Consider the following 12,091-nt stretch of genomic DNA (forward strand, 5'->3'; position numbering starts at 1 on the left):
CTGTTGTTGAAGCTGAAACTCCAAAATTGGCCACCTCACACAAAGAGTTGACTCATTTGAAAAGACCCTGATTCTGAGAAAGGTTGAGTGCAGGAGGAGAAAGGCACGACAGAGGATGAGATGGTTGGATGGCATCACCGATTCAGTGGACATGGGTTTGGGTGGACTCCAGGAGTTTGTGATGGACAGGGAGGCCTGGCGTGCTGCGGTTCATGGGGGTCGCAGAGAGTTGGACAGGACTGAACGACTGAACTGAACTGAACTGAACCTCTTGAATCTACAGTCTTTAACCCAGTTTGAAAAGTTTACAATGATTATTTCTTGAAATATTTTTTCTGCATCCATCTGTCTCTTTTATCTCTTCTCAGATTCCATTGATATAAAGATCATACCTTTTGATTATTGTCCCACAAATTTCTGAGGACTTGGGATTTTTTTTTCCCCCAGTCTTTTTTTCCTTTCTGTTCTTTAGGTTCTCTGATTTCTATTGATATATCTCCTAATTCAGTGACTATTTCGTTTGTTATCTACATTCTGCTATTAAAAATATCCAGTGAGCTTTTAAATTTCAGCTTTTGTCTTTTTCAGCTCTAAAATTTCTTCTTTTCTTCATAGCTTCTACTTCTCAATTAAGCATCTCTATCTTTTATTCTTTTAAACAATGTTCACCTTTACCTTATTCAGGATTGTTGAAGAGCTGCTCTAAAGGTCTTGCGTGATAATTCCAACATCTTTGCCAACCTGGAATAAGTATTTGTTAATTGTCTTTTTCCTTGAATGTTGATCAGATTAATGTCCTTTGGAAAATGGTTTTCTGTTTGATTGTTTAGGAGGCAATCAATCAATTTAGGTTCAGCCTTCATATTCTGTCTCATAGTGGTTCTGATGTCAGCTGAAATTTCAAAAACTATGCCCGGATATTTGGATCTTACTGGAGCTTATACCACTCAGGAGTTAGTCTAGAACTAGTGTAATGGTTTCTATGGTAGTTTATGTCTTGACACCTCTGCTGAGCCTCTTTAGGTTTGTTCTGGTCAGGTCCAGGACTTATGTTAGTTCATAACACAGGCTTAGGAATTGCTTCTTTTCGTCTGTCTTCTCTCCATGATTTCTCCCATGCTCTACAACTCTCACATGCTCTTTTTCTTGGTTCCTCTGGTCAGAAGGCTGGAGTCCTCTCAGAATTTTAGCCTCCCACGCCGTTGTGCAGCCTACACAATTGGAACTTTCTTATAGACAAGCAGCAGGAGAGCCCTTTGTAAGAAGGTCTTTTCCCAGTTCCTCTGGCTAGAAATATGGGCTTTTCTTGGGGTTCAGGTACCTGTGCTGTTGACAGTGAAGCTCTCTATCTGGAGCCTGGGTTCAGAGCAAAGCTGAGAGTGAAATAAAAGGTGAAAAAAAATATTCACAGTCTCCAGCACACAAGAGTCATTTCCCCAGACCTCTGGCTGGGAAAAAAGCGATTCTCCTGGAGTTCTGGCTGTCTGTGCTTGCTGCATAATTCCAGGATTCAACTTACCCTCAAGTCAATTCTAGGTGAGAAAGGACAGTAAAGCTCCATGAGCCTGACACATTATGGATCTTTATTTAAGTTTTCCCTCTAATTCCTGATATATCTGGTATGTGTACTTTTCAAAGTCTTCAGGTAGTTTGTTTTTGTATTTTGTTAGGAGCCATGAAATTAAGACGCTTACTCCTTGGAAGGAAAGTTATGACCAACCTAGATAGCATATTCAAAACAGAGGTATTACTTTGCCAACAAAGGTCCATCTAGTCAAGGCTATGGTTTTTCCTGTGGTCATGTATGGATGTGAGAGTTGGACTGTGAAGAAAGCTGAGCGCCGAAGAATTGATGCTTTTGAACTATGGTATTGGAGAAGACTCTTGAGAGTCCCTTGGACTGCAAGGAGGTCCAACCAGTCCATTCTGAAGGAGATCAGCCCTGGCATTTCTTTGGAAGGAATGATGCTAAAGCTGAAACTCCAGTATTTTGGCCACCTCACGCGAAGAGTTGACTCATTGGAAAAGACTCTCACGCTGGGAGGTATTGGGGGCAGGAGGAGAAGGGGACGACAGAGGATGAGATGGCTGGATGGCATCACTGACTCGATGGACGTGAGTCTGAGTGAACTCCGGGAGTTGGTGATGGACAGGGAGGCCTGGCGTGCTGTGATACATGGGGTTGCAAAGAGTCAGACACGACTGAGGCTGATCTGAGTCGCTTTAGTTGTAGTCAGTGGGAATGTTGGGCTGCAATCAGCTTTCTTCATCTTGGCTGACACCAAAAACAGCTTATGTATCATTTTATTACCTGTTTTCCACCTAGAATATTTTGTAAATAATTCCTTGTCAGCATACGTTCTTCCATAACATCATTTTTAATGACTGTATATTCCTTCCTATGGGAATTTATATTATTGATTGTCTTAGTGAATATATGGATAGGTAAATCTTTAGATACATCTGTGATTATTTTCTTAGGATAAATTCTTAGAGGCAGAATTGATATTCAAAGTCCTTAAAAGAGTATCTTAACTTTAGGTCAATCAATTTATAGTCTTTCCAATTTTTAGAGTATTTGTTTCTCTATTAATGCTCACACATTTTTTATGAATAGAAAGATAATGCCAGTGATCATTGGAGGTACTTCAGCCCCACAGTTTCCTGTCTAGGAGATGCTCTGCAAATATTTCATGACATTATCTCATAAATATAAGTGATTAATTGTCTTTGACTGTTTATAAAACCCAGTGGTATTAGACACATTTAGTATGGGCTTATAAATGCTTAACGGAGAAGGCAATGGCACCCCACTCCAGTACTCTTGCCTGGAAAATCCCATGGACAGAGGAGCCTGGTAGGCTGCAGTCCATGGGGTCGCTGAGGGTCAGACACGACTGAGCGACTTCACTTTCACTTTTCAGTTGCATGCATTGGAGAAGGATATGGCAACCCACTCCAGTGTTCTTGCCTGGAGAATCCCAGGGACAGGAGAGCCTGGTGGGCTGCCGTCTGTGGGGCTGCACAGAGTTGGACATGACTGAAGCTACTTAGCAGTAGCAGCAGCAGCAGCATAAATGCTTAAGGCAAATACAAATCTTTAAATGCCTAAAGATTCCATGGTAATTAGGATGGAATTGACATGGCTGAAGTGAGCAATATAGCTTTCTATACACTGTAATCATGGGTTTGCTTGTGCATTCCATTCATCTTGCATTGAAATTGTAATTTAGCTGAGTCATGAATGATTTATTAGATTCAGATTGAAAAGTCAACATTAGGAGTCCGGGGAAAGTGTGTTTGCTGTAGCATTACCCATCTTTTTCTTTGTAATTACACTTACACATGTTGCTATTTCTAAAAAGACATATAAACATTCCTGTCTGACTCTTTGCAACCCCAGGAACTGTGTAGCTCATCAGGCTCCTCTGTCCATGGAATTCTCCCAGCAAGAATACTAGAGTACGTTGCCATTCTCTTCTCCAGGGGATCTTCTTGACCCAGGGATCAAACTCGGCTCTTCTACATTGTAGGAGATTCTTTGCCATCTGAGCCACAGGGAAGCCCTACATGAACATTAAGAATTCATATAGAATGGGAAAATATCCTCTTCTAGAATATTAAAGCATTGTTCTATACCAGAGTAGATAACTTCTGTATCAGCCCAGGCCCTTCAGAGAAAAGAGATGGGATGCTTAAACTGAGTAATTTAAGTGAATTTAGGGAAGGAATGGTTTACAAGGGTGGACAGGGTATAGCGAAATCACACAAAACAGCACAAAACTTGTGGCCTAGTAATAAGGGTAGGTTACCACTGCAAGGCCTGAGCAGTGACCTTTGTTTCTCATCCAGCCTGCAAAACAGAACAGATATCCCAAGGTTCTTTTTCTTTCTCTGTCCGATTTTCTGCCAGTACTCCTTGTCGGTTAAACACTACAGGAAGTCAAAGGGTAAGAAAGCCTCTTGATGCAGTGCACAGCTATCTACCGGGGTGCATATAGGAAAAATTATGGAATTTAAACCCCCTACCACAAGTGCATTCAGATGTCTCTGGTTAATATGTAACCTTTTGTATTTAATGAAGGAAAATTTTTGTCTCAGAAGGTATTAATTTATAGTTGAATATAGAAAATGATCATTCTTGACATATGAAATTTCTTAGCAAAATACACTATACATTTACTGGAGTATATGCAACATATTATACCTATTAAATAGAGGTGTTATAGCATAAGAGATGAGTGCTTGTGTTTAGAAGTCAGATTGAATTTGAATCCCAACCTTTTCATCTGCCAGTTATCTGACTCTAGGTAAATTTATTCCCATCTCTAAGGCCTAACATTGTTATTGCTGTTGGTTTTAATTTATTAAATGGGAATGATAATAGTATCCATCACATAGAGTTGTGAGTATTAAATGTATTAATGTTTGTTAGTTGCACAACCCAATGCCTGGCACATATCAGTTAGTTAATAAATGCTCTCTTCTTGTTGTTCAGTCACTAAGTTGTGTCTGACTCCTCGGGACCCCAAGGACTGCAGCACACCAGGCTCCTATGTCCTTCACCATCTCCCAGAGTTTGCTCAAATTCATGTCAGTTGAGTCAGTGATGCTATCTAACCACCTCATCCTCTGCCTCTCTTTTTTGCCTTCAGTCTTTCCCAGGATCAGGGTCTTTTCCAGTCAGTCGGCTCTTTGCATCAGGTGGTCAAAGTACTGGAGCCTTAGCTTCAGCAACAGTCCTTCCAATGAATATTCAGAGTTGATTTCCTTTGGGATTGATTGGTTTGAACTCCTTGCATTCCAAAGGGACTCTTAAGAGCCTTCTCCAGCACCACAGTTCAGAGGCATCCATTTTTCAGTGCTCAGCCTTCTTTATGGTCCAACTCTCACACCTGTACATGACTACTGGGAAAACAATAGTTTTGACTATATGGACCTTTGTCAGCAAAGTGATGTCTCTGGTTTTTAATATGCTGTCTAGGTTTGTCATAGCTTTCCTTCCAAGGAGCAAGTGTCTTTTAATTTCATCACTGCAGTCCAAAATTCCACAGTGATTTTGGAGCCCAAGCAAATAAAATCTGTCACTAATTGTTTAATTTAGCATTTGGAAAGAATAGAGAATTCAGTGATTAAGTGCACAGGCTCTCGAGTAAAATCTCCTGGGTCGGCAGCCTAGTCCTGCCTCTGAGTCTTTCCTTGGAGAAGCCACGTTTGGTGACCTCATTTCTTTATCAGAAAATTGAGGATGATATGTATATCATCCTCAATTTTCATTATATATATATATGTATCTATAATGAAAATTCATAATAATATAAAAAATTTAGAATTAACAGTCAGCCTGGTTTCACAATCTGAATGGGTAAGTCCCATGAAAGCTAGTGAAATTATCTACAAATATGTAATCAATAGCCCTCCATATCTGCTGGTGTAAAACCTAAGATGATAGTACTGAAGCTGTTTTCCTGTTTCTGATTCAGGGATAAAAGTGTCTGGAAAGATTTCTCTTTTTTTATTCACTTTTTCTATTTTATTTTTAATTAACATACACTAAATTTGATTTTTTGTGTATATAGTTCTGTTTTAACACATGCATAGATTTGTGTACCTGCCACTGTGATCAAGATACAGAACACTTCCATCGTCCCATAAACTCCATCATGCTATTTATTTGAAGTCCACCCTCCCCCAATTCCTAACCACTGTTCCCTTCTCCATCACTATATTTTTACCCTTTCAAAAATGTCATAGAAATAGAAGCATACAGTTTGTAATGTTTTGAAAGCACCTTGGAAGGACTTCTTTATTCCAGTGGTGTGGATCTGAAAAGTGGCCAAAGTGAGGCCTAACTGGTGTCTGTAGAACCCAGAAAATAAGTAGGCAAGAAGGAAGTAGGAGAAAGACTAACAGAAGTGCATTGCATCCTGAGAAATTCATATACACAAACCAAGTGGTATAGGTTTCAACTAATAAGCAGTAGTGTGCTCTTGGATTTATAGTTTCTTTTTCATGAACTCCACTACTTCAAAGTGATAGAGAACCAACCCATGAGTGCAGCAAAATGCCTTCTCAATGGGCAAATGCTCACTACTTGGAAGGCTTACAAAATACTACTGAACTGAGCTAAAATTATACATATACATTATTCAGTTCAGTTCAGTTGCTCAGTCGTGTTAGACTCTTTGCGACCCCATGGACTGCAGCACACCAGGCTTCCCGGTCCATCACCAACTCCTGGAGCTTACTCAGCCTCATATCCATCGAGTCAGTGATGCCATCCAACCATCTCATCCTCTGTTGTCCCCTTCTCCTCCCACCTTCAATCTTTCCCAGCATCAGGTTCTTTTCTGATGAGTCAGTTCTTCACATCAGGTAGCCAAAGTATTGGCGTTTCAGTATCAGTCCTTCCAGTGAATATTCAGGACTGATTTCCTTTAAGATTGACTGGTTGGATCAATACAATAATAATTATAGATTGTATTTGACCATAATTCTGGGACTAGAGGAGCACTGAAGAAAAAGAGTGACCCTCAGATTAATCTACATATATTATCTGTTGGAAAAATATTAGTCTTAGATAAATCTTTTTGTTGTTGTTCCAAGCTGAGTAAATAGAGAAACAACTTATATACAACCCTTGAAAATTATTGCATAACATGGGAAACTGGAGAAGGAAATGGCAACCCACTCCAGTGTTCTTGCCTGGAGAATCCCAGGGACATCGGAGCCTGGTGGGCTGCCGTCTCTGGGGTCACACAGAGTTGGACACGACTGAAGCAACTTAGCAGCAACATGGGAAGCAGAAGTGAAAGTGAAAGTCACTCAGTCTCTGCCACCCCATGGACCCCTTGGAATTCTCTAGGCCAGAATACTGGAGAGGGTAGCCTTTCCCTTCTCCAGGGGATCTTCCCAACCCAGGGATTGAACCCATGTCTCCTGCGTTGCAGGCAGATTACCAGCTGAGCTGCAATGGAAGCCCAGGAATACTGGAGTGGCTATCCTATCCCTTCTCCAGGGGATCTTCGCGACCCAGGAATCGAACCGGTGTCTCCTGCATTGCAGGCGGATTCTTTACTAACTGAGCTATGAGGGAAACAGAATATCATCCTAAAAACTCACAAGAGGAGCATGCTAATAAAGTTTTTTTATGCTAGGAAACCAAAAATGTGGTTAATATAAAACTGTTCAAAATCCTCAGACTCATTAGAATGAATAGTATCTAAGAAACAGAGTACAAGATCGAAAGTTGAGAATGGAGAAATGAAAAGACAACAGAAATGAAAAGGAAGGTGGGTGACAGAACATTAATTGCAAGACTCTAAAAATGCAGTGGCAAAATTAGATTTACAGCAGGGCCAGTAAAAACCAAAATTGATATTGTGGAAAATCAGATCAGTGTGGTGAAGAACAAGCTAAAGAAATTCTCTCAGAATTCAAAAGAAAAAGGAAAAGGAACTAAAATAATGAAAATGAGGCTATAAGGTGGAAAGAATGGAAATTCAATAACAATTGTTATTTCTGAAAAATAAAACACAGCAATTAGGACAGAAATAATAAAGCAAAATAGAAAAAAAATTCCCAGAGCTGAGAGGAAAAAGGTCTGAGTATATGGATTGAAATGTTCATATTTCTCAAGCGAAATAAGTAAGAAATGACACACACCTGGACTCATCCTGGCAAAGTTTGTGATTTAAGATAGTTATTAACTATCATGTAAATCTCCATGCATGAAAAACAAAATAAAATATAAAGAGTACTTTTAACAAATTACCTGCTATGGAGCAAATATTACGATACTCTGAGTCATCTAAACTTAGCGTCTGTCATTTAGACTGCGGATTAAAGAAAGTAACAGGGAAACACCTACAGAATTTTGAGGAGAAAATGATGTGATGTAAAATTTCATGTTCAACCAAGTTATCTTTTCAAGTTCTGGCAATTGACATTTATTATCAGTTATGTCAGATTTCATAAAATCCTACCCCTATTTACCTCTTCTTGTTTTTTAAATTCTATTTATTGCTGCCTTTGAGAGAGGAATTAAAAATGTAAAATTCAGGAATGAAGTAGGCACAGTATAAAATTTGTCCTTGAAAATGATGAATTTTAAAGTTTAAAAAATTTGTTAGTTTTTCTAAAGTAGCAAGGAGCAGTGGAATAGTTAAAAGCTAAAATGTCACTAAGAGAGACTTGGCCAGTAATCTAGCCTGAGTTAATGAAGTCTGAATTATGTATTTTTCTTTTTTTTTAAATATAAATTTATTTATTTTAATTGGAGGCTAATTACTTTACAATATTGTATTGGTTTTGCCATACATCAACATGAATCCACCACGGGTGTACAAGTGTTCCCCATCCTGAATCCCCTCCCACCTCCCTCCCCGTACCATCCCTTTGGGTCATCCCAGTGCACCAGCCCCGAGCGTCCTGTATCCTGCATCGAACCTGGACTGGTGATTCGTTTCACATATGATATTATACATGTTTCAGTGCCATTCTCCCAAATCATCCCACCTTCACCTTCTCCCACAGAGTCCAAAAGACTGTTCTATACATCTGTGTCTCTTTTGCTGTCTGACATACAGGGTTATCGTTACCATCTTTCTAAATTCCATATATATGCGTTAGTATACTGTATTGGTGTTTTTCTTTCTGGCTTACTTCACTCTGTATAATAGGCTCCGGTTTCATCCACCTCATTAGAACTGATTCAAATGAGTTCTTTTTAATGGCAAGAGCTAATTACAATTTGGATATACTTATTAAAGTAGTCTCTCTGCTTGGAAGTATTTGTCCAGATTAGTTCTTGACACTCTAATCCAGAAAGTAGCATTAGAGGGACTTCCTTGGTGGCACAGTGGTTAGGACTTCACCTTCCAGTGCCTGGGGTGGATGTTCGAACCCTGGTCAGGGAGCTTGATGTGGACCATTTATAAATCTTTACTGAATTATTTTACAATATTGCTTCTGTTTTATGTTTTGGTTTTTTGACCATGAAGCATGTGGAATCTTAGCTCCCTGACCAGGGTTTGAACATGCTAATCTGGACAAATACTCCAAGCAGAGAGACTACATTAATAAGTATATCCAAATTGTAATTAGCTCCTGAAAGTGCTAAACTGAGCAGTGTTGGTTTTGCTGCTTCCATTGCAGTTTATGCGAATGAATGTAAATTGATATACCTAAACTGGCTAAATCACCTTTTCTAAGTCTTTATAATGCTTTCCATTGGTCAGTTTCAAAGGCAAATAAGTATAGTCTTACTTGCTGCTGCTGCTGCTGCGTCGCTTTAGTCGTGTCCGACTCGGTGTGACCCCATAGATGGCAGCCTGTCCCTGGGATTCTCCAGGCAAGAACACTGGAGTGGGTTGCCATTTCCTTCTCCAATGCATGAAAGTGAAAAGTGAAAGTGAAGTCGCTCAGTCGTGTCCGACTCTAGCGACCCCATGGACTGCAGCCTACCAGGCTCCTCCGTCCATGGGATTCTCTAGGCAAAAGTACTGGAGTGGGGTGCCATTGCCTTCTCCTAAAATGAGAGACCTCTGTTGTCCAGATTGCTCCTCTCTTTACTCTTAAATTCTGATTTCAAATGAATTAAAAAACAAACCAAAAAAGAAGATAAGATCCTTGTTTTGTCTGTAAGTAAAACTTAATCTTGAAGCCTCACTATATAAATTTCCTTGGACTAAGATTTCACCTCTGTGCATACTACCATAGCACTATAAATACTATATAATGGTCAACAAATACTATATAATAATAATTGATTGGAAGTTTTCTTAATGACTTCCCTGTCTTCAAAAAGTAACTTTAAAAAGGAATATCCTTCAATCTAGACATGGTCTCTATCAAATATAAGTTAGAAATTAAGTTTATTACACGTGTTCATGTGTGCTCAGTCGTGTCCAATTCTCTGCAACCCCATGTACTGCAGCTTGCCAGGCTCCTCCGTCCATAGGATTTTCCCAGGCAAGAATACTGGAGTGGGTTGCCATTTCCTTCTCCAGGGAATTTTCTCAATCCAGGAATTGACTCAGGTCTCCTGAATGGGCAGGCAGATTCTTTACCACTATGTCATGTGGAAAGCCCTATATCATAGATACTATGTAACACATTCACAATTGCTTCATTCCTACTTTACATTTTTACTGAAGGGCAACCTAGAATTATCATTCTAAATGAATTTTCCTTCTAATATTTAAAATTTCTTCATACGTTAAAGACGTTAAACTCTTGACTGTAATAAACACATTTGAGCCAATTTCTGTTTGCCACAGGGAGCCATTTATGATGTGACCTCATTTGATATTTAAAAAATTGCCATCAATGACCTTAGGCATAACTAGAAAGGGGAGCAGCACTGTTGCCGAAGATCTAAATTATAAAGGAAAAGTGAGACTTTTTTTTTTCTAGGGGAATGCCTATTGGAGGTAACATCCCTTGCTTTTTGCTGAATTTGGGATTGCTCTGTTACTTTGCAGTAAGATAATTTCTCAGAGACATTCTGCTGTAGCATCTTTTCCAGTCCTTACGCCCCCCTCCTTTCCTCATTTTTTAGCATAGATTCTGTGGTTCAACATTGTAATCACACCCTTGCAAACCATCAGCTACTATATCCTTTTCTGCCTTCAGTCTCGTTCGCCTAGAAAATCTGTAATTCTGATTAAACTCAACCACCTACGTACTCATTCTTGCCCCTGAGCAGTTGAACACAAAGTAACTCACGAAAGTATGCTGTATGGTCTTCGTTCATATGTGTGACCACAGATATCCTGTGGGCTCTCAGTACTGCCTAACAATGCATTTCCCTAATCATTTGACTCTCCTGTTCTCACAGCACCTCTTTCCCCTGTGTTCTTTTGTCTTCAGATCTTGGGCACCCTTTCTCTGATCCTCTCACTCAGAGAAGTCTTCATACTGGCCAAAGAGCATGGTGAACTTACTGTTTGTTTCAGTTAGGAAAACAAAGCAACCAGAAGAAACCTCTTCATTCTTCCACCATCAGATCTGCCAATCCACCTTCATCTGAACCGGTACTCCGTGTTCCCTCCTATTAGGATGGATGTACTGCCTGGACTTCTAAGAACAACTCTTCCATGTGTGTCCTGGACTCCAAAACTTCTTGCCTACTTGAGGATTCCATTACTGAGATTATTTCCTCTCCTTCCTGTTCTATTCAATTTTCCATTTCAGCTTCTTCATTTCCATCAATCTACAAACATTTGCTATCTCTTATCATAAACAAAACAAATAAAATTTATCTCGGTCTTTTATCTACCCTGTGTCTCTTGTTCCATTTCCAGCAAAACTCTGAAAGAACTGTCTGTGCTTCCAGTTTCCTCTTCCTCTTCGCCATTGTTTCTTGTACCAACTCCATTCTGAGTAAGGTCACCAGGGACCACCTCATTGACAAATACAGTAGCAATAATAATTCTGAGTCTTCAGTTAACTTAAACTCTCAAGAACATTTGTTCCAGCCAGTCACTTTCTCTTCCTGGTGACAATTTCTTAACTCTTGGCTGCTGGGAAAGTACATTCTCCTGACCTTCCACCTTCATTTCTGACTCTTTCTTCTCAGTCTTCCTTTCTTAATTCTCTTTCTCTTCTTAAACTTTCAATTTCAGATGCCGCAGAAATCAGCCCTAGATTCTCTTTTGTGTCTAGTCCATATTCATTCCCTGGGGGAACTCATCTAATATCGTGACTTTAAATATATTCTGTTGATGATCTTCCAGATTTATATCTTGAGCCCCAGTCTCTTCTGAGCACCTTATTCTTATATCCAACTGCCTGATTTGTGTGTCTGCTTAGAGGATTAATATACATTTCAAACTATGTTCAAAAAAAATGACTGGTTTCACCTTCCAAACCTGTGTTCACCTCATTGTTCTCTATTTCAGTAATTATTACCATCACCCAGGACTGCACTGTTGTGAAAATCCAGGTTACATTGTTCTTGTGAATTAAGTGAATTTTTATTTGCATCTTCTGTGTGTTTTCCCCAGTGGGCATCTTATTTATAATGGGCTTAAAAAAGTAAACAATTGAGCATCAGTATCTAGCTCTTGAAATTTTCAATCTATTGCAG

General features: G+C 39.4%; 1 protein-coding gene across 4 annotated transcripts in view; it reads left to right on the top strand.

Moving 5' to 3' along the window:
- AIG1 (androgen induced 1) overlaps positions 1 to 12,091 on the top strand; it is a 269,595-nt gene that overhangs the window by 15,064 nt on the left and 242,440 nt on the right.

The sequence above is a fragment of the Bos taurus genome, chromosome 9 (genome assembly GCF_002263795.3).
Source record: "Bos taurus isolate L1 Dominette 01449 registration number 42190680 breed Hereford chromosome 9, ARS-UCD2.0, whole genome shotgun sequence".
Classification (NCBI taxonomy): domain Eukaryota; kingdom Metazoa; phylum Chordata; class Mammalia; order Artiodactyla; family Bovidae; genus Bos; species Bos taurus.